Below are 21,512 nucleotides of genomic sequence, written 5' to 3'. Positions count from 1 at the left end.
TTCTTCTCACTGCCGATGATAAAATGCCAAAGAAAGATAAGCTAAAGAATGAACTATTAAACACAGGAGCCAAGACTTGCTATGCTTGAAAATAAAACTATTTCATACTCTCAGCCTATCTAGACAGCAAATGATTCTAAAATTAAAAATAGTTTCATAAAAGCAGGGGCGGCACACACCTGGGTGGCTCAGTCGTTTAAGTGTCCGGACTCTTGATGTCAGCTCAGGTCATGATCTCGTGGTTTGTGAGATTGAGATTGAGCCCCGCCTGCAGGCTCCATGCTGACAGAGCAGAGCCTGCTTGGGATTCTCTCTCTCTGTCTCTCTCTCTCTTTCTGGCTCTCTCTCTCTCTCTCTCTCTCTCTCTCTTTCTCTCTCTCTCTCTCTTTCTCTCTCTCTCTCAAAAATAAATAAAATAAACTTTAAAAAATAGTTTTGGGGCAGAAATGAAATCTAGTGCACTATCAGAAAAACAGTGTCTAAAAATGAAACTGAAGGCTTGATAAATTATTTGGTAGGATTTTAGAAAGATCTAATATAGTACCTCACAGAACCTTCCAATCAGACCAGAAGCTTTTTAAGGATCTTCTCAGTAAAATAATAAGCCTTTAAGAATCTTACGGATGGTCATCCCACAGCAGTGTCATACTGAGCCCAAGTTAGAGAAGTGCTTAGCTTGAAGAAATAAGATTACAAAGTGATACATTTATTTTTTTTTTAATGTTTAGTTATTTATTTTGAGAGAGAGAGACTGAGTAGGGGAGAGGAAGGGAGAGAGAGAGAGACAGAATCCTAAGCAGGCTCTGAGCTGTCAGCGCAGAGCCTGACATGGGTCTTGAACTCACGAACTATGAGATCAAGACCTGAGCCAAAACCAAGAGTCAGATGCTTAACTGACTGAGCCATCCAGGGGCCCCAAGTGATACATTTAAATACACACAAACACATTGTTTTTAAGAGAGTTATTCTGGTGGAACCACAGCCAACCTGTACTAAAAAGGACAAATACCAAATATTAAATAAAAAGAGGACTTTTTACTACTCTCTATATTACATGCAAAAAGCAGGCTGAGAAAGCTGCTTCATTGCAAACTCAGAATTTCTTTTTGGGAAAAAGACAAGGATGACTTGGAGGGCAGAACCAAAGGTCCAAAGGGTAGAGCCAATAGCCATGACAAATACCCACCAAGCAGGTGGACTGAGCCCTAAGCCAAGCTCTGGAAACATAATTAGGGGAAAAAGATTACCCACTCTCATTTAACAGTCCAGACATGAGCATTTCAAGGCCGACAAAGTGGCTCTGCTTAAAAGGTTATCCAGGGATACAATCTTTTCATGCTGTTCCTCCTCCAGAAACCTCCTAGGGTTATCTTCATTGACAGAGTCAACACCACCATATTTACATTGTCACTTGCAGGAAGGGGGAGACAGAGCAGAATGGATGACAAAAAAATTCCTTATTAAAATAGATTACAGAACTTCCACCCATTATTTCTCCTGTCCTCCCATTGGCCCAAACTTAGAGCCACCCTAGCTACAAGGAAGGCTAGGAAATATAAACTGTACTTGAGCAGATATATACTTAATTTTGGCACAAAAATTCTAAACATGCCCTGTGATCCCTGCTTCTTGGTATTCGCACCCTTGTAAAATCTCCTCCTCTTGAGTGTGGGTGGGACCTGTAACTTGTAACTATTGGTTAGAAGCATCTAACCAATAAAATATGGTAAATATAATGGGATGCACATGACCACATTATTTAAACCCATTAAGGCCATTCTGATAGGAGAATCTTTCCCTTGCTGTCTTCCAAGATGCAAGCGGCCATGTTGTGAGCTGCCATATAGAGAGGGCCACACAACAAGGAAGTGAGAACAGTGCTTGTCCAACAGCCAGCATGGAAATGAATGCTGCCAACAACCCCAAAATCCTACAGGTCAAAAGACAGAGAGTAGTTCCACCCTTCAACAAGAGAGTAACAAAACATTGGTACCCAACGGCAAACTTAAGGCAGTTAGTAAAAGACCACAATCACAGGGAACCAACCACTCCGTCTGCCCAGTGAGCCCAAGTCATAGAAGTCAAATTACAATTAGCAGGTGAGCATGTAATCAATATAAAAAAGCTATAGTATGAATCAAATGCTAACCAATGCCACAGCAATTTGTGATATGACCATGGCACAGTATGGACAGATAAACCCTCAAATCTGACTCCCCAGAACAAGGACTGGATGAACAATGTTAATGTTTTTTTCAGTGACTCTCTTCTGTTTGCCAGGTAAGCTGACCAACCTCTTTCTTTTCTGGATATTCTTGTAATCCGAACATGCCAGGTAAGACCACAATGCAGTTATACACATTGTATGGATTGCACCGTATAGAGTGACCACATATAACCTGACAACATTGACTCTCATGTGAATTTAATATATTTGCATATTTATTATGAAATTTATCTGACCAGATGGAAATCATGTGTTTTGAGGAAAAGGTACCATTTTTGGTAGTTCACATAGAACTCTACAGAGGGTCTGAGCAATTGACTAATGAGAACATTTTCTAAAATGCATTCAAAATTTACTAAGTAGACATACTCTATCCAACAAAAAAGTATACTTACAACATTAAGGGAGGGGAATGAAGACAAGCTTTTAGGGACGTGTCCCAATTGGATATTATCTTGCTTTCTAACTCTGAATCATATACTTTCTCATCAACCCTCAGCCTCAACTTGGGACTCCGCTCTGGTCCAGGGTCTCAAATACCCTCCTGAAGAATTTCTATCTATCCCCAAATATGAAAAGTCCCACACTACTGTCCTTTCCTGTGCCCCATGAACTCTGATACCTCCAGTTTCCACCTGATTTTAATGCTCATTTTTCTCTGCTCCAGTTTCTGCCTTCTCTGAAAAGAGCAGTGGACTTTGACCCCATCAGCACAAGGAAGAAAGTAGATGCCATGATTCCATATCAATCTTTCTATACATAATAGTTGCAATACATTTCCTCCTGAATTATCTAAAGGCATACACACCACCTCCAACACCAAGCATATCAGTTCCCTAGGGTTTCCATGACAAATTACCACAAACTTAGATGACTTAAAACAACAGAAATTTATTATCTCAGTTCTGGAGGCTAAAAGAAATTAAGGCAGCAGCATAGCCATGCTCTCTCCGAAAGTTCTGGGGAAGGATCCTTTCTTACGTCTTCCTAGAAATCACTCCGGTTTCTGCTTCTATAATCACATGGCATTGTTCTGTGTCTGTGCCCTAATTTCCAACTTCTTATAAGGTCATCGGTCATTTGATTAGGGCCCAATGTAATCCATCTTAACTTGATCACATCTGCAAAGACTCTACTTCCAAATCAAGTCACATTCACGGATACTAGGGGTAAAGACTTGAACATCTTTGTGGGGACACAATTCAACCCATAACATCATCAAGGACTGATTTTCTTACATAGGCAATGTAATCTAGTTTACCTGAGGAGAGTATACTCCTGCTATCAATGCGACTTAGACCCAACACCCAGCAAAATAATAACTTCAATTGATGGTGCTACAAAATTTACACCTTTTATAGGACTTGAGATGTTTTTTTTGTATGTATGTTTTTAACTGTCTAGCTCTCTGGAGCTGTTGAGTTTGCAACCTCTTGGATAGAGTCCAGTTTGTAGGCCTGGAACCAATCACACTTTTAAGGTGGCTATGTACATATCTGAAATATCCTCTTTTGTGTTGTTCTTAAATTTTAACTCTTAAAGGATAAATTTTATTTCAAACTTCTAAAGGAAATTACCTCATAATAACTGCCACATACTGACAACATAAGCTTTGTGTTGCTTTCTAGATTAATACATAATGGTTCAGTGGTGGAGGTTAATAGAGATGTAGATTTTACTAATTATGAAACAAATTTCTAACCATTAAAGTAATCTGAGGGGTGCCTGGGTGGCCAGTCAGTTAAGCATCTGACTCTTGACTTTGGCTCAGGTGATGATCTCATGGTTCATGAGTTCAAGCCCCACATCGGGTTTGCGCTGATAGTGTAGAGTCTGCTTGGGATTCTCTTTCTCTCTCCTTTTCTCTCTGCCTCTTTCTCTCTCTCTCCCTCTCTCTCTCTCTCTCTCTCTCTCTCTCTCTCAAAGTTAAAAAAAAAAGTAATCTGAAAAGGTACTGGAGACTGGTCTACAGTAGTGAGTAGTCTGCCCCATAGGTGTTTAGTCAGAGGGTCAACATGCTGTAGATTAAAGAGTGCACAGTGGCCACCATATAGCAAGTACTCAATAAATAATAGCTGAAGCAGTAACAGAGAGAAGGTTCATCTGAGATCTCATCCAAATCTGAGACTGTCAGATTGTCTATTTAGAAGAAAGTTATAGTTGTATGTCTCAAGTAAATACCTATGCAAGGTAGCTATTATCATTCCCAATTTACAAGTGAAGAAATGAAGGCTCGGCCAGTTTATGTGATATATGGAAGGTCACACAGCTAATAAAATACAAAACCAAGACTCAATCCAAATCTGACTAGCTCTAAAGTCATATTTACCACTCATTACATTATTTCAAAGAACAAAATAACTGATTACCCTTCAGAGACATAATATTAAATGGATACTAATTTTCAAGTAAGGCCCAGACAAAGATGTCATCAAAGATACATATTTACATTTTTTACTTAAATCAAGGAGGTACTATTTCTCCTCCTTGAAGAGGTCTCATGAAGGAAAGGCATCAGATGGCTAGATCAGAAGGGTATTTTACCTTTGCTGAGACCCATCCTTCGGAACAAAACCCAAGAAAAAGTCTCACTGAGGCTTCCAGCGACCACTTTAAAGGAAGTTTGGAGCTATATACCAGAGATTACTGCTGGGAGAATTTGCAAACTTTGGAAAATTGTCCAGTTTATTTATCTCATTGAACTCTTTTTTCCAAAATGATTACTTGAAAACTCATAAAGAGAAAAGGACCGGGGTGCCTGTCTTCAGGCATATTAAAGAAAAGGGAGATATGTTTTTGTTTTTTTGTTTTTTGTTTTTTTACCAACCATGACACATGGAGAGAATAAAGACCTCTGATGACCCAGTTGGCAGTGGGAGGGTCTAAAAGAAAAGTTCAGTGTTAAGGGAACAAGTTAACTAAGGTAAGTGGCCAAACTATGTGGCAAAATAGAACTGAAACGACCTGGAGCTGATTGGAGCCTGTCTCAACAAACAGTAGAACACTGCACTGTCTCCAGTGGGACACAGAGATGATTGACCAAAGGACATGCACTCCAGTTGCTCCGTAGGAGTGGTTCTCAAAATGTGGTTCCCAGGCCAAAACATTATCATCACCAGGGAGCTCATTTGATGTGCAAATGATGCAGCCCCATTCCGGACCTACTGAACCAAAAACTCTGGGGACGAGGCCCAGCCATCTGTATTTTAACAAGCCTCCAGGTGATTACGGTATCTGCTAAAGTTTGCAAACCACTAAGGAAGAAGATTTGGCTCATTATGGAATTTCACCTCAGGAGGTACTGTTCTCCTGATGCAAGGTAAAAACAAAAACAAGTTTATTAGGAAGTCACTGTGCTGAGCTAGACAAAATGATTCATTTCCTCAATATTCACCAACAGAAAGTATCACCAAAGAAGCAAGGCAAATAATTCATTGAACAATCATGAGTCATCACTCTCAATAACATCTATACCCTATGTATATTGCTGCACAATCCACATTTGTTTGCTGACAGTTTTACTTGTTAACCAAAACTCACTATAAATGATATAAAAATAGGACTTAAAATTAGTGAAACTTACCATATCAGTTAGCAATGAATTTGGCTGAAAACAACATATGCCTAAGATAAACACATATTATTCATTCCAGTCAGGCACATTAAAGAATAAAAAAAGAAAATTAAGAAAAAAATCCAGACTCTGGTTATCAGTGAAGTATAAGGCACTGATGTCCTAAAATGAAAGGTTAAGTATTCAAATATACTCATGAACTTATTTCAAATGTGACAAATGCTACTGCTCAAGACACTGGTAAACATGTGTACATTCTAATGAGATGGAAAAATAAAGAAAAAACAGTACACATGTTCACACCCAAAACCATCTGAAACCATGATGTTTTGTTACCCAGATTGTTACATGAATTTTTTAATTTAAATTTTTCATAACAAATAACCAATGTCCTTATCATTATATCATATAGAGCCCAATTTCAAACTTTTTTCTTTCTTCAGACATTGAGTACCTCAGAAAAGGAAGAAATATTTTTAAACAAACATTTTTATTGAAGAAAAAGAAACACAAGGCCTCTCCCCATTAGTAGAAATAAATCCCATGAGGCTGCATAAAGGTAGCTAAGCCATAGATAAAAGCAGACTCCCGGCTGCAAAACATTACACAAATGTCAATGATGCTGGATTAATGCCAAAACTCCTCAGCAAGAGGTACTGACAACATGAGTCACATAGCTTTGCACAGTGAGAGGGAAGAAGAGGCAGTCCTGGAATTCTATCTGCTATAACCATGGTAGGTGACAGCAGACATTCCTCATCTTCAAGTGCTTAAAATTTTTCTTTATTACAACAATGATAACTCGGAGAAGATACTAATGTTGGTGGGGAAGGTGGGGGGTGACACCAGAGCAGCAAATGGTTTCAATTTCGTTCATACATTTCTCTTTCCAACCTTGCTGTGTTCAGAGACACCTAATTACATCACCATATGTTTCGAAAAGAACATTTTTTCACTGCATCTAAAACAAACATATGGTGAAATGTTTTTTCAGTGTCATCTTTTAAATAAAGTGAAGAAGAATTGACATAGTATATAATACTTCTAATATACAAGAAGTTTGAAGACCTTTGAGATCTGACATCAGAATAGAAGGATTAATAATTTTCTTGACATATTTTTGCATGTTTGATTAATTAATTGGTGTCTTGAGACTATGTCATTTTATATCAAGATCTGAATGTACATGGGTTAATTTAGTAATGGAGATCATTTTAATTGGATTCAAAATTGGGGTATATGTCTCTGAGGATCTTAACTGGTCAGGGTAGTCAAAAGTATTAATTAATGCACTTCAGAATATTAACTTATTTTCTAACTGCTTTATGGTCCTCAGAAGTTCATAAAGTTTTCCTCTCAGCACCAACTTATTATGCCCATACATTTGGGTGTTATAAAAGGTTAGTCAAATGTAAAATGACAAAAAAAAAAAGCAAAAAAATGTTCATCATAGGCCTTCTGTTACTGATTTTTAAATTAGTTTACTAAAAATGTCCTTGCAGCATCTGGAAGAAAGTCAACTGTGTGTTTCTTGGATAGCTAAATCTACTTTCTATCAAATAACAATGCATCAGCCAGCATTATCAAATTAAGCCATTTAAACAATGATTTTTGTCAATCTGTTTTGAAAATATATGTGTCAAAACACGTCAAGTGGTTTGGAGGTCAGAAAACATGACAATTAGTTGTGGCTCTTCGAATGATTTTTGCAACTCTGACAAAGTTACCTGGTCTTTTTGTGTCAGGTGCCCTTATCTGTAAAATGCTGCTGCACTCTGACACTGCCATGGTTCATTAGAGTCTGGGTCTGTGAAACCTGCAGAGAGAAGAGATTGGGCCTATTTGCTAACTCTCTTGTGCTTATTGAGATACTACCAATCACTTAAGGACACCAAGTACAAGGTATTGCACACCCTGCAGTTTGCAGATGTGAGGTTTGGAGAAATTCTGTAGCCATGTCAGTCCTAACAATAACCAGAAGCCAGCCTCACAGTGCTCCAATACGCATCCGTGAATTCCAATTTATTCCAAGAAACCTCCTGAGGTAAGGCAAGTGGTCCAGGAATACCTTCCAGGCAACATGCAAGGGATGCTGGGCGTACCCTGAGTCCTGCTCTATGAGAAAACAAAGCATAGTCCTTTATGCACATTGTCCTCTGTTTTATATTCTTGTTGCATGGGTGAGTAAAGGCTCTTCAGTATTATCTAGAACTAGAGGGAGACAAAGCCTCACCAGTATTTGACGTGGCCTATAAGGCCCTACATGGTTTGACCACCTGCTTACTTCTAATATCACCTACCTTGGCTAGCATTGGGGATCCCCTCACCCTCCATGCTCCAGTCAGAACAGCCATCTTGCCCTCTGCTTCAGGACCTTGGTACCTGAGGCTTCCTCTAGAAGGCTCCAATTACATGCTCCACAAGCTCCCACACAGTCTTGATCTAGTAACTCACTCAAATCTATTAAAGTATCACTTTCTCAGAGAACCCTTCCATGATCCCCAAGTCTAGATCAGATTTGTTTGTGATGGACGCTAAACAATATGATTCTTTCCTTGACTTACCTACATTTGTAATTATGATTCATTGATGGGATTATTTCAGTAATGTGTGTCTCTACAACCCAATGGTAACATCCATGAGAGTGTATAGTTTGAGCCTTCTACTCACCAGTTCTGTCATTTAAGGTCATAGTTGCAAACATCGGAAACCAATTCTGAAAGATTTACAAGATGGTATAGATAGAGGTTAAAAACTTATGTCTAGCACCAAGCTCCCTGGGTTTGAATCCTGACTCTGCCATTTATTACTCTATGGCCTTGGACTCGTTCCTTAACCTCTGTGTGCTTCAGCTTTTTCATATGTAAAATGGGGATAATAAGAGAATCTACCTATTAGGACTGTAGTGAGGACTGAACGAGTTTATTCAGATAAAATGCTCAGAAAGAAGAGAACAAAGCAAATATTAAATACCCGATAAATTTAAGCCATTACTGTATAAGCAGAAAATAAAATGCATTAGTATTTATTTTAAGGGTTATTAATATAATAATTAAATACTGTCAAAAGGTTATTGGGTAATAGTCTATGATTCTGGAAAAGACAAAACCATAGGAATAGAAGACACATTAGGGCTTGGGGTAGATGAAGAGTAACTACAAAGAAGTGGTATGAGGAATCTGAGGCATGATGGAACTGTTCGATAGCATGACTGTGGTGGTGAGTCCATACTTCAAACGTCAGAATCCAGAGAAATGTCTACCATGAAGAGTGAATTTGTTGCATATGAATTTAAAAAATGAAGTTACTTGACAGCTCATATTTTTATCACTGCAAGAACCAGACCTAGAGACTGAGCAAAAATTATTAAAAAGCAAGTCCACACTGAGAATCACAGCCCAAAGTAGTTCCATGGGGACAAGGTACCACCACTGCTAGATGCTGGACACCAGAGCACACAGCACCACTATCAAGTAGAGCAGGGAATGTGCTAAGCTCCACTGGGTCTCACTGCCCCTGTGTCCCTAACTGCCCTTGAAGACTGGATACTAAAACTTCCATGGCAACCACCGGCCAGCTGAGAGGATTTTCTGCCCTTACTTCTTGGGCCACTAGGTGCTGACTGAAAGTCAAGGTGGGTGCAAAAAAATTAGCCAAGCCTAGATCACACAGACATATCTTAGCTGCAAGGGAGGATGGATACACGAGTGTCAGTTTCAGTTCTATAATTACAGGCAAATGCCTCCCCCAACCACATTAATAAGGTAGAAAATCATCCTGAACAGAGGGATGGGTTCAGATGCTGGGAATCCAAAATAAAAACTAATACAAAAGAAATAGGTCAATGATAGTTTTCAATAAACACTTGTTGAATCAGATTTATAACAGAGAGGTAAAATTAGGACTTTCAGAAAAGCAGTTCTTATTAACAAATAACTGAAGTGGTACCTAAGTTTTTCCTGTCCAATTTAATCATAAACCAGCATTTAACGGGAAGCAGTATGTTCTAGTGGAGAGGGAACCAGGTGACCAGAGATCTTGAATTCACAAACACCTTGACCCCCCTTAAGGCTTTACTCTCATCTCTACCAAACAAAAATTGTTTGATACTACACAAAATTGTTGTGATGCTGAAACAAGGGAAAGATGATGAAAGTTTTTAAAACTCTAAAATCCTATGTAAATTTATTAGGGGAAAAAATGGCACCTTTAAAATGATTTTAGTCTCTGTGTGCTGAAATGGTAAGATCTCCAAGCTTTGTTTGCTGGAGAAGAAATCACTATCATTCTGCTCATATTTCCATGGCAGCGCACAGGACAGGGCACACTCCTCTGCCATGCTCCCAAGCCACCTCTCCACCTGCTTCCCAGCCACTCTTCTGTGTCTTAGGAGAGGACGAATTGTTACTGTCATCAGCCTCATTCCTGGATCAAATTTTACTGGTGGCAGGGCTACTACTCTTAAAAAGCTAGAAGACTTCCACTGGCTTTCTATCGCTTCCTGCTCCTATGCTGTCAGTTTACAGAGCAGAGCCTGGCTCAGGCACAGGCCAGCCATGCGTATCCATGGACCAGCTAGGTAACAGGACTGAGACAGGAAGCAGGGAGCAAAAAGCCCTGCTTAGACTTCTTGGTCTCTCCCTCACAGACCACTGTCACTACATAAGGCAAACTTCCTTCTAAAGATAGGGGCACTTGCCCAGCTATCCTGTTTTAGAAGTCATTAACTGTAATTTGCTCCCCTCTTCCTCCCCTCCCCGATTGAGGTATTGTCTCTTAGTCAAGAGTCCTTGAGACCACACCTGGAACTAATATAACGTATGTTAATTATAGTGGGCTTAGGTAATCGTCATCGTCGTCATCATCATCATCATCATCATCATCTCCAACTCAGAAAAAAAAAATCCTAGAGAGAAGGTGGATCAGTGGTGGGGTTTAGTATTAAAATTCCACCCAAAATAGCAACATTTTTTAGATGAAGAAAGGAAAGCTTTAGAACAATATCTATAATTCTGTTTCTGTCAAAGTTAAAATATCCCCAAACTCTTTGCATGTCCTTATATGACTATGAGAAGAATTTTGTAAAAAGTCAGAAAGGATGCAAACCAAACTCTAACCATGCCTGTCATTCAAGAGGAGAATGGGATGGAGAAAGAGAGGGAAAATGTGAAGAGAGATGTTGGCTTTTTCCTCTGTATAGTTCCGTATATTGTTACATTTTTACAATGAGCAGATATCCATATCTTACGTGTAAGGGTTTTAAAAGATAAGGTTTACTAGTTTTTAATACACAGAAAAATAACTTGCTATTGAATGTCAGAAATCTAAGAAACAACAAATCTTGTACACAAAGGATTTCCTTAAGCAAATGTACGGCCTTATCTAAAACACAATCTCTCCACCTACCCACCCCCTGAAAAACCATAAGAACTATAGGAATTTGTAAGAAAAGCCAGTAAAGATATGTTACAAAATAATTCCTATTTTAGGTTTTACCCTTGGTTTGCTTTACTTGCTGTCACCTCTGTGTGGGCCTTTCCTAGAACCAGAGTGTCAAACAACAGCTATTTTGAGTGGTGGATGAAGGATTATGAATTCTCTAAGAACAAGAGAGGCCATAGTTTGCCAAAACAGGAAATGATGTGTGTCTTCTCTACTCAGGGGGTATTTGTACCTAATGCTACATACCAAATATATATATATATATATATATATATATATATATATACACACACACACACACATATATATATATACACACACACACATATGTATATGTGTATATGTATATATATATATATATACATATATATGTATATATGTATATATATTCTATATGTACATATATGTATATATATTCTATATATACCTAGACACAAAGCACACATATGTACACATATATATTAATATAATTCACACAAAATGATACCTGAATCCTTGGCATCAACACAAATGTTGTAAACTAGGTAACAACATTTTAGATACCATTGATTGAAGACAATGCTGGCCAGTTAAATACACTGTCATTTAACCTATAACTTACTAGGTAGGTATAATGACCTGAACTATATCCCCCCCACCCCTTCATATGTTGAAGTCCTAATGCCCAGGATCTCAGAACATGACTCTATTTGAAGCTAGGGTCTAAAGTGGTTATTAAGGTAAAAATGAGGTCATGTGCGTGGGCCCTAATCCAATATGACTATTGTCCTTATAAAAAGAAGAGATAAGGACACACACATCGAAGCAATACCTTGTGAAGACACTGGAGGACAACAACCATCTTTTTTTTTTTAATGTTTATTTATTTTTTGAGAGACAGACAGAGAGACAGAGTACGAGCAGGGGAGGGGCAGAGAGAGAGGGAGACACAGAATCTGAAGCAGGCTCCAGGCTCTGAGCTGACAGCACAGAGCCCCACATGGGGGTCAAACCCACAAACTGCAAGATCATGACCTGAGCCAGTTGGACGCTCAACCGACTGAGGCACCCAGGCACCTCAACAACAACCATCTTTAAGCCAAGGAGAAAGGCCTTACTTGGACTTCCAGCCTCTAGAACTGTGAAAATAAATTCCTGTTCTTTAAACACCCAGTCTACATAGTTTATTATGGCAGCTTTAGTAAACTAATACAGTAGGTTAGTTATTTTATCCTACTACCTGATTCTTCTGAGATTTACTCAAGTCCTGCTAGTGTAATGGATATCTGTTTTGGTAACAGTACCCTGTTCTTTCTAAGGGTTTCTATTCCATGGAGTCCTGAGAGGTCTACTACAACAAGCACATGATCAAGACTATGCTATGTTAAAATTCCTCCCCACCGCAACTGGCCCAGGGAAGACTTCCAGCCCACGCTTTCAATCAGCCTTTCTCTCTTAGGATGTAAAACCTGAGTAGAGTCACACAAGGTGGAAGGACTCTGTCAACTCTAGTACCCTAAACAGACTTTCCATGAGTTTTTACCATAGAGATCCCTGGAGCCACCCTGGTTGTTGACCTTCCTAAGGCCTTACATTTTTAATTTTTTCTCTGTTTCTGACTCAATTCATTTCCATTTTTGGCCTAAGCTCACTAGACACAGTCTTAGTTCCTTAAAGCAAAAACACCTCGGTGATACACATATTATTTTGTACAATGGAGTCTCTCGCATGATAATCTCTTAATAAATGGGATAATTGTATATTCTTGGGCTCCTTAAGGAAAAATTCTTAAAATATATTGCGAAATAGAACGCTTCATCACACCTATCCAATGTGACGATGCCATTTCACGGGTGAGAAAGTCAAAGAACAGATGCTAACACACAAACAGACTTTTGCAACACATCAAACAGAACTTACTAAGAATATTAGGGGCAAAAAAAACAACAACATGGAATTCTGCATTGAATTGCAGAAGTATACAATTTTCTCAACAACCAGGTACCTGTAGCACATTATGACACAGCTAATCACAAGCTGGTGAGTAAATGAGCTCCAGAGTTTTGCAATGATAACTTTGCCCTACTGAACTCTCACACAAAACCCAATGGTTTCTACAGAGAATCCACTTCATTACCAATCATTACTTAACATCATGACTTGATAATACAATTTTAAGATCATTTTCAATAGTACTGTTTCCTGATATCCCTACACAAGTAATACGCAAAAAAGTTATATTTGCCAAAACAGTGATTTACCACAGTGGAAACTACTTATTCTGCACTTATTACTTATATCACTTGCACTTTGTTGGCATAAAGTTTATAAAAAAAATACTCTCCCAATCCCCTATCATTTACAATTTTTAAATTGCCTAGATCCAGATAATACAATTAAATCTCTGAATTAACATAACCCTTTCTGCTTAAATTTTAAAACATCAATATAGCTTTCATTTACTTTTCCATCCTCCTTCAATATTAGAAATTAAATTTCATTAGGTGGCTTTTTTTAAATACCTGGGAGATTTTTATTTGAGGTCTCTGCTTTTCCGTACCCAAAGAACTACTACAATACTTTTCAAAAGCTGCATAAGCCACAACTTAAACCGATTTGATCATTCATGAAACTGGTATCATGCACACTGCCAGCTTGCTACCTTGATTAGTAAGTATTAGGAATGACCTTTTTACATTCCAGGGAAGTAAATCACCTCCTGAGGTCGGTTAACTAATGGAATCAGCAGGAAAACCTTATTATCATATCCTACACCTAAGGAAGTTTGCAGGTGTCCCCATTACTAGCTACTGAGCTAACAGTTATTTGCCCAACTGCAAATCTACAAATCAAACTCTCTCCTTTCCTCTCCCTCCCGCCTCTTTTCTCCCTCTCTCCCCTCTCATCACCTCTTCCCCCTCCCACGCCACCCCCTTTGGCTTCTGAATGTTTTCATTTCAATATTCTGGATCAGTCCATTTCAACTCAACTTAGCTTCCAAGTAGAGACAAACACAGGAAGAGAAAATGGCTATGACTTATGAGGTCCTAAAAGCCTCTGTGGTGCTTTTTCCTTTGTGTAACAGTTAACAATGTCCCCAAATTCCCACACTAATTACCCCAGGAGAAGTTTAAGGCCTGGTCTCTCCAGATTAATGCTGTGAAAGTATACACAGCTGCAGTGGAAAGGTAGCACATGAATTGCCATTAACATGGTAGGCAATCATGTACTAGGGAAGAAAAACCCAAACAGTAAGCAGTATAGACAGACATTTAGCCCTGACGTGAACCAGTCATCAGTAGAACCACAGATTTAAAGACGGGAGTGAAGAAATAAGATAGTGTAAGGAAGTTATGATCTGGAAGGAGGTAAGGAAAAGTCTGCACACTATAGTAAACTGCCTCAGTGAGAATGATAGGGGCAGACTCATATTTGTATGGTCTGTAGCATTACATATTTTTTTTTTCAAATGGCACAGAAGTATTGGTTTAGAATGAGAAAAGAAATAATGATGTATTCATTTTTAAAAGCTGACAAATATGACAGACTTTCAATATTGTTTTTCCACATTTTTAATCTGCATACTCCTTGACCACTTCTTCAAATGACAACAATTAAGTCATATTTTCTATAAAAAGAATACAAAATAATAATCTTCTAGCACAGTGGATAGATTCCAGGGTTGTTGTTTTGTTGTTGTTTTTTTTAATCACTGCTGGATTCTAAAAGTTTCTTTTAATTTCACAATGCCCGACCTTTTTCTAATCCAACAAAGCCTCTGTCTTTTTCCTATATGATTAGTTTCTGGTTCTATACCTTTCAAACATTGTTTCTCACCACAGCCTACATACCTTCAGTGCCAAGAACACATTCACACCGCAACACGCTGCCCGGTCTCACACCTTCAAATCCAGCTGCCACTGTCAGAAGCAGTTTTACACTTCTTATACAAGTAATACACTGTGTTTGTTTATGAGCTCACACGGCAAAACACAGAACACACATCAATTTTTGCATCATAAAATTTCTCTGTAACCAAGTTATGAGATACAGAAGCATTGAGAGTATCAGGCAAATCTACACCCACTTTTAATTGTACATTAAATGGAGTAAAGAACATGAATTTGCTAATAATTTCCTCACCAGAGCACTTGCTTCTTGTGTGATTTGGCTTCCTTCCAGCCCTTTTTAGATAGTAATGCTGACCAAATTATCCTGTTATTCAGAAAACTCAATGAAACATTAGATCATATTTATTTCCAATAATTAAATTCATACCCAGCTGCTGAACAAGAAAAGCATTCTTTCTAACGCAAACCAAAATCAGTTTTTAAAAGACATTGGTCACAAAGAGTGCACGTAATGAACCAGAATATTCCACATTTAAAGCTACACATAGTCATGTAGACAACTATGGATTCATTAATTTGCAGGCAGTAAGGGGAAGTCCTATTCACATTATTTCATTCTTATAAAATGTAATGTTCTACCATAAACTAAACAGTTTACTAAAGAATTGATAATCATCCCAGAGTGCCTAATATAGAAGCCCGATTTAAAAACCACAAAATAAAAACAATATTTCCATAGACTTAATTGAAAGCATCTATTCACCCTATTCGTAGGATAGCTATGAAATTTTTGATTTGTGTCACAATGACTTTATAAAATTAAAACGCTATATGGGTTTTTTACTCTGAATTTAATAATTTAATAAAATGGAAATCTAACAATACTTCTTTATCACTCATTTGGTCCTTTAGGAAATTCCCAGAGAAAAGAAAGTTTAGAAGTTCAAGACAAAATAAATATGTTTTAAAGTTTGCTTTAATTAAAAACAATCGTAAAATGTTAAAGACAGCTGTTTTCAATCATGGATGCATATTAGAATCACCTGGGGAGTTTTTAAAACAACTACTGTCCAGACCACACCCCAGACAAATTAATTAGAAATTTCTGCATATAAGACCCAGGTACCAGTATTTGTAAAGTCCCAAGTGATTCTGGTGTGTATTAAGAATTACAAACAATTGCTTTATAGGGACATCTGAGTGGTTCACTCAGTTAAACCTCCAACTCTTGATTTTGGTTCAGGTCACAATCTCATGTTTAGTGGGATCAATCCCCACGACCTGTTCTGCTGCGCTGACAGCATAGAGCCTGCTTGCGATTCTCTCTCCCTCTCCCCCCACCTCTACCCCTCCCTCAAAATAAATAAATAAACTTTAAAAAAAAGAACAATTGCTTTATACTATGTTATAATCAGCTGGCAGGCAAGAACAGACAACACATTTAAGAATATTTGCTATGATTTCATTCAGAGGGAAAAGCTATACAAAGTACCAAAGTGATTTGGTACCCAGCCTCTCCAGATGGCAAGAGGTCCTCAAAGCAGGAATAAGAAGGGTAAAGATTATTTCAATGTGGCTCTAAGACTTTTTGATAAGACTTCAGAAAATCTGACCCTCTCCACTAGACAAGCAGGCTTCTATGATGAACATGGGCTTTGTCTCACATACCCTGACAGGCAGGCAGGCCAGGAAGGGACCTCTTACAGAGATTTGTGGATGTGGCTTTTATTTAATTGAATAAACCGCAGCAAGATTTATAGAAAGCCCACAAAACTTTTAGAAAAATTGTACTAACAAAAGCACCCCCAACTTAGACTAAAGGGGATGAGGGAGAAGAGCCCATAGTGCTACCACTGTTCTACAGACGGTTGGGAGAGGGCTTCTCTGGCCACCGCCACACGGGCCATGGATGAGAAGGAATGACACAGAGGGAAGATCTGGTGCCCAGATGGATTTCAGAATTGTTACTGGTCAGAGTACGTGTTTCCTATCACTACCGTAAAAAGTTAGCACACATTTTTTTTTAATGTTTATTTATTTTTGAGAGACAAAGAAAGATAGAGCATAAGCAGAGGAGGGGCAGAGAGAGAGAGAAGGAGACACAGAATCCGAAGCAGGCTCCAGGCTCTGAGCCGTCAGCACAGAACCCAACATGGGCTCGAACTCAAGAGCCAGGAGATCATGACCTGAGCCAAAGTCAGACACTTAACCGACTGAGCCACCCAGGCGCTCCAAAAGTTAGCACACATTTAGTGGATAAACACAAATTTATGATCTTACAGTTCTCTGGATCAGAAACCCAGTATGAGCTTTACCAAAATAAAACCAAGCTTTCAGCAGGGCTCTGTTTCCTTCTAGTTCTGGTTACTGGCAAAATTCAGTACCCTAAGATTACAGGAATGAGTTCCCTATTTTCATGCTGGCTGTAAATGGAAGGCCTAATCCAGCTTCTAGAGGTCATCACATTCCTTGGCTAATAACCTCATTCTCCATCTTCAAAGCCAGCAGCAGCCTCTGGCTGGCTCACTTTTCTGTGTTCCTCTTCCACTTTTAAGGATTCAGGTTACTAGATTGGCCTACCTGGACAATCCAGAATAATCTTCCCATCTCAACTCCTTAATTTTAACATATCTGCAAACATTCCTTTTGTCATGTAAGGTAACAATACTCACAGGTTCTGGGAATTAAGATATGGACATCTTTGGGAGCCTTTTTTCTATGTACGTTGACCACTATTGATCACTAAGTGCTATAGGCTTTCTGTTGTCCTTTTGAATGGGAATGTCTACTTTGGTGATCTTATCTCTCTGTTCTACCAGGGTACATGTAAGGGTGGCAACAGGAAGGGCTGGCATGGCAAAGAGGGACAGATAACTGCTCTTTTTAATGCACAAGTCTTCAGAGAAACTGGATCTGAACTCAAGGAGCTGTACCCAAACAACCTCAACCATGTATGAGGAGCCTCAGCCACATCTGGATCTGATTCAGATGAAGAGCTCTTTAATTTTGAACTGATGCTGTAGCAGAATAACATTTTGTAGGACCTTGGAATATTTTGCATGTGAGAGGGATATAAATAATCTGCAACCAGAAGGCAGCCTGTGGTAGACTGAAGATGACTGATATTTTTTGCTACTGCTCCCATGACAGGTGGAATCCACATCCCCTCCCTTTAAATCTTGTGACTGCTTTGACCAACAGAGTACGGCAGAAGTGATGCAATATGACTTCCTCAGCCGATTATTGTGCCTGTCAATACCAATGCTCAAAAAACATGTGTCAAGTGAGTGGATAAACAAAAAGCCTACCCTTTGAAGGAGTCAAGGAAGAAGATTATCTTAAACATTAATAATTGTGTAAGGTCATATAACCACTTATTGGAGACTTATTATGTGCCAGGCAGTATGCTATGTGCTTTAAATCATGTATCATAATTTTATTATCTGCACTTGATAGATGAGAGCAGAGAGATTAAGAAATGTGAATACAATTACATGGTAAGTGGCTTCACAGGTATTCACACCTGGGTCCCTGTAATGCCAAGAGTCTCCTTCCTTTCTTTCCTTCTTTCCTCCTTTTTCTTTCTTCTTTCTTTCTTTCTTTCCATTTCTTTTCTTTTCTTTTCTTTTTTCAACAGGGAGAGTGCGAGCAGGGGAGAAGAGCAGAAGGAGGGAGACAGAGAGAGAATCTCAAGCAGGCTCCAGGTCCAGCACAGAGCTTGATGCAGGGCTCGATCTCCCAACCCTGGGATCATGACCTGAGCCGAAACCAAGAGTTAAGACTCTCAACCAACTGAGCCACCCAGGTGCCCCTCTTTTCTTTTTAAATTCCTATTAAGTTATTCACATACATGGCAAAAACAAAACCACAAACAACACAAATCAGTGAAAAAGAGTCAAAACTATGTCTCCCTGTCATCACTAATCCTAGTCTCTATTCCTCTCCACAAAGAAAAGCACCACTGCTAGTTTCCTGTGTATCATCCTAAATACACACTAGGGCATTTTTTTTACACAAATGGTAGTATTTTTTTTAATGTTTATTTTTATTTTTGAAAGAGAGGGAGTGCAAGCAGAGGAGATGCAGACAGTGGTGGTGGGGGTGTAAGGAGAGTACAGAGGATCTGAAGCGGGCTCTGTGCTGACAGCAGAGAGCCTGATGTGGGTCTCAATACAACAGTATTATGACCTGAGCCAAAGTTGGATGCTCAACTGAATGAGCCACCCAGGCACCCCACAAATGGTAGTATTTTAAACATAATAATTCAACTTTTTTTCATATAACCATGTCTCCAAAATCTTTAAACAATATACTGCATCCACACACACACCTACAGAGGTAAAACCTGGGAATCTCAAAGCAATTTGAGGCAGTCTGTTTGTTTAGACAATAAAGCAATTCATGTGGCCAAAACAAGTATTTTATTCCTCCATTTTTTTTCAGATATTGAAAAAAATATCTTAAATATCTTACAGATATTTAAGATTTAAATATCTTACAGATATTTAAGATTTAAATATCTTACAGATATTTAAGATTTAAATATCTTAAATATCTATTCCATACTTCATAATAGTTTAGGGGCATCAAGTATTATGTTCATTAAGAAAATGAAAAAACATATGATGTAATTTAAATAGTAATATTAAAATTTTATTCAAGATATAGATGCCTATAGAATCTTGAACAAAGGATAAATGGAAGAGGTTTATGTCTGACACTATCTACTGATTTTTACTAACCACTAGGGAAATAGTATGAGACATATATAAGGAAAACACATGGGCATTTTCCACAGAGTTTTGAAATATTTATTCTTAAACATCCTGTACCTATAGCTAATTATCATATGGAAAAAATTATCTTGGCCATCTCTTATGCTGTGTTTGTTTCCATCTATTATTGATGCAAAATAAAATTTGAGTGTTCTAAAGACATAGCAGAAAAGTTTTATTAGTAAAAAGAAGAAAATAAAAAATTCACAAAGGATGAAAGGAAGATTTTACAATATGAAAAATTAATTCAGTACTTCAAGAATAACTCCCCTGGAATAGGCATTTATGTTGAAAAATATGAGAAAATTATCAAACTGCATCTTTCAGGATCAATTTGGCTGATAAATGTCACACATAATAAAACTATCAATTAATAAAACCTGTCTTTCCTTTAGAAGTAGGGAAACAAATGGCCCAAATGTTTGGTTGTAAATTTTTCATCACACCTGAGTAGCTTATACATCAAGGTGACACACTAAATAATAGATATACACAAATAATTCACATTTGTCTTAGTATGGATTTCGCCCAGAAACATACTCTGCATCAAGGATTCTCGTGCAAGTAGCTCATTTGAGAGGAAATCCCAGGAAAAACTGTGGTGGGGTGGGAAGTCAGAGAGGGGTGTTTTATCAAGGCAGTTAGCACTGTGGGCAATCAGACTTGATAGCCCCTAAGAAAAAAAAAAACTCTGTTGGTGTTGAACATGCCTAACCTATCAGTATTTATCCACTAATTATCATGGTTGAGGACTGATCCCCAAAAGTGTTGATTGTGGACACTTTAGATCTGCTGAGAATACAGGCAAGGGTGCTCAGACCCAGAGAAAGCCCTCAGTGACAAGGCCCTTGCACTACAGGGGTGGAACCTGAGGGAATATGAACAGTCTTGACTATAGTATTTTAAACCAGGGGCAGGCAAATGTTTTCTGTAAATGTCCAGAAGGTAAGTATTTCAGGCTTTGCAGACCATTTGCAGCTGCTCAGCTGTGCAGTTGTACCACAAAAGCAGTCATAGAGAATACACATACATAAACATGGCTGTATATCAATAAAACTTTAGTTATAAGCACTGTCATTTGAATTTCATATAATTTTCATAGGTTACAAAATGTCACTCTTCTTTTAATTTTTTTCAGCCACTTAAAAACTCAAAAATTATTCTTAGTTTGCAGCTATACAAAACAGGTGGTAAGCTGTATTTGGCCCACTGGCCACAGTTTCCAACTCCTGTTTTAGTCTACAAAGATATTTACTGAACCTAAATAAAATCCCATGGGAGATAACATTCGATTTGTAAGAATATCATATAATATTTAATAACCAACCTAACATAAAAACTGCCCTAATGTTTTGAAAATAGTTTATTCCTATATTAGTTTATTGATCTACAATGAACTTACTAATGAGTTGTTAAAGGGAACATATGCATGAAAATCCACATGACATAAATGATCTCATGTTTGTTTAAAAGCAGAGAGGTCGGGGCGCTTGGGTAGCTCAGTCGATAAAGCTCAGGTCCAGCTCTCGCAGTTTGTGAGTTGGAGCCCCACACTGGGCTCTGTGCTGACAGCTCGGAGCCTGGAGCCTGCTTCAGATTCTGTGTCTCCCTCTCTCTCTGCCCCTCCCCCACCTCTCTCTCTCTCTCAAAAATAAATAAACATT

The 21,512-nt window shown here is 38.3% G+C and overlaps 1 long non-coding RNA gene across 7 annotated transcripts in view; it reads right to left on the bottom strand.

The window, feature by feature from the left end:
• The window catches only part of LOC122222727, a 128,700-nt gene that overhangs the window by 40,929 nt on the left and 66,259 nt on the right, over positions 1-21,512 (bottom strand). The window contains exon 5 of one of the 7 annotated variants that reach the window (XR_006203829.1): positions 7,642-8,517. The exons of the other annotated variants lie outside the window; for them this stretch is intronic. This is a non-coding gene — a long non-coding RNA (uncharacterized LOC122222727). Of the gene's footprint in view, positions 1-7,641; positions 8,518-21,512 lie in introns of those variants that run through there. 7 annotated transcript variants of the gene reach the window in all.

This window comes from Panthera leo, chromosome A1 (assembly GCF_018350215.1).
Source record: "Panthera leo isolate Ple1 chromosome A1, P.leo_Ple1_pat1.1, whole genome shotgun sequence".
Lineage (NCBI taxonomy): Eukaryota > Metazoa > Chordata > Mammalia > Carnivora > Felidae > Panthera > Panthera leo.
This window is presented reverse-complemented; position numbering and strand designations above follow the sequence as displayed.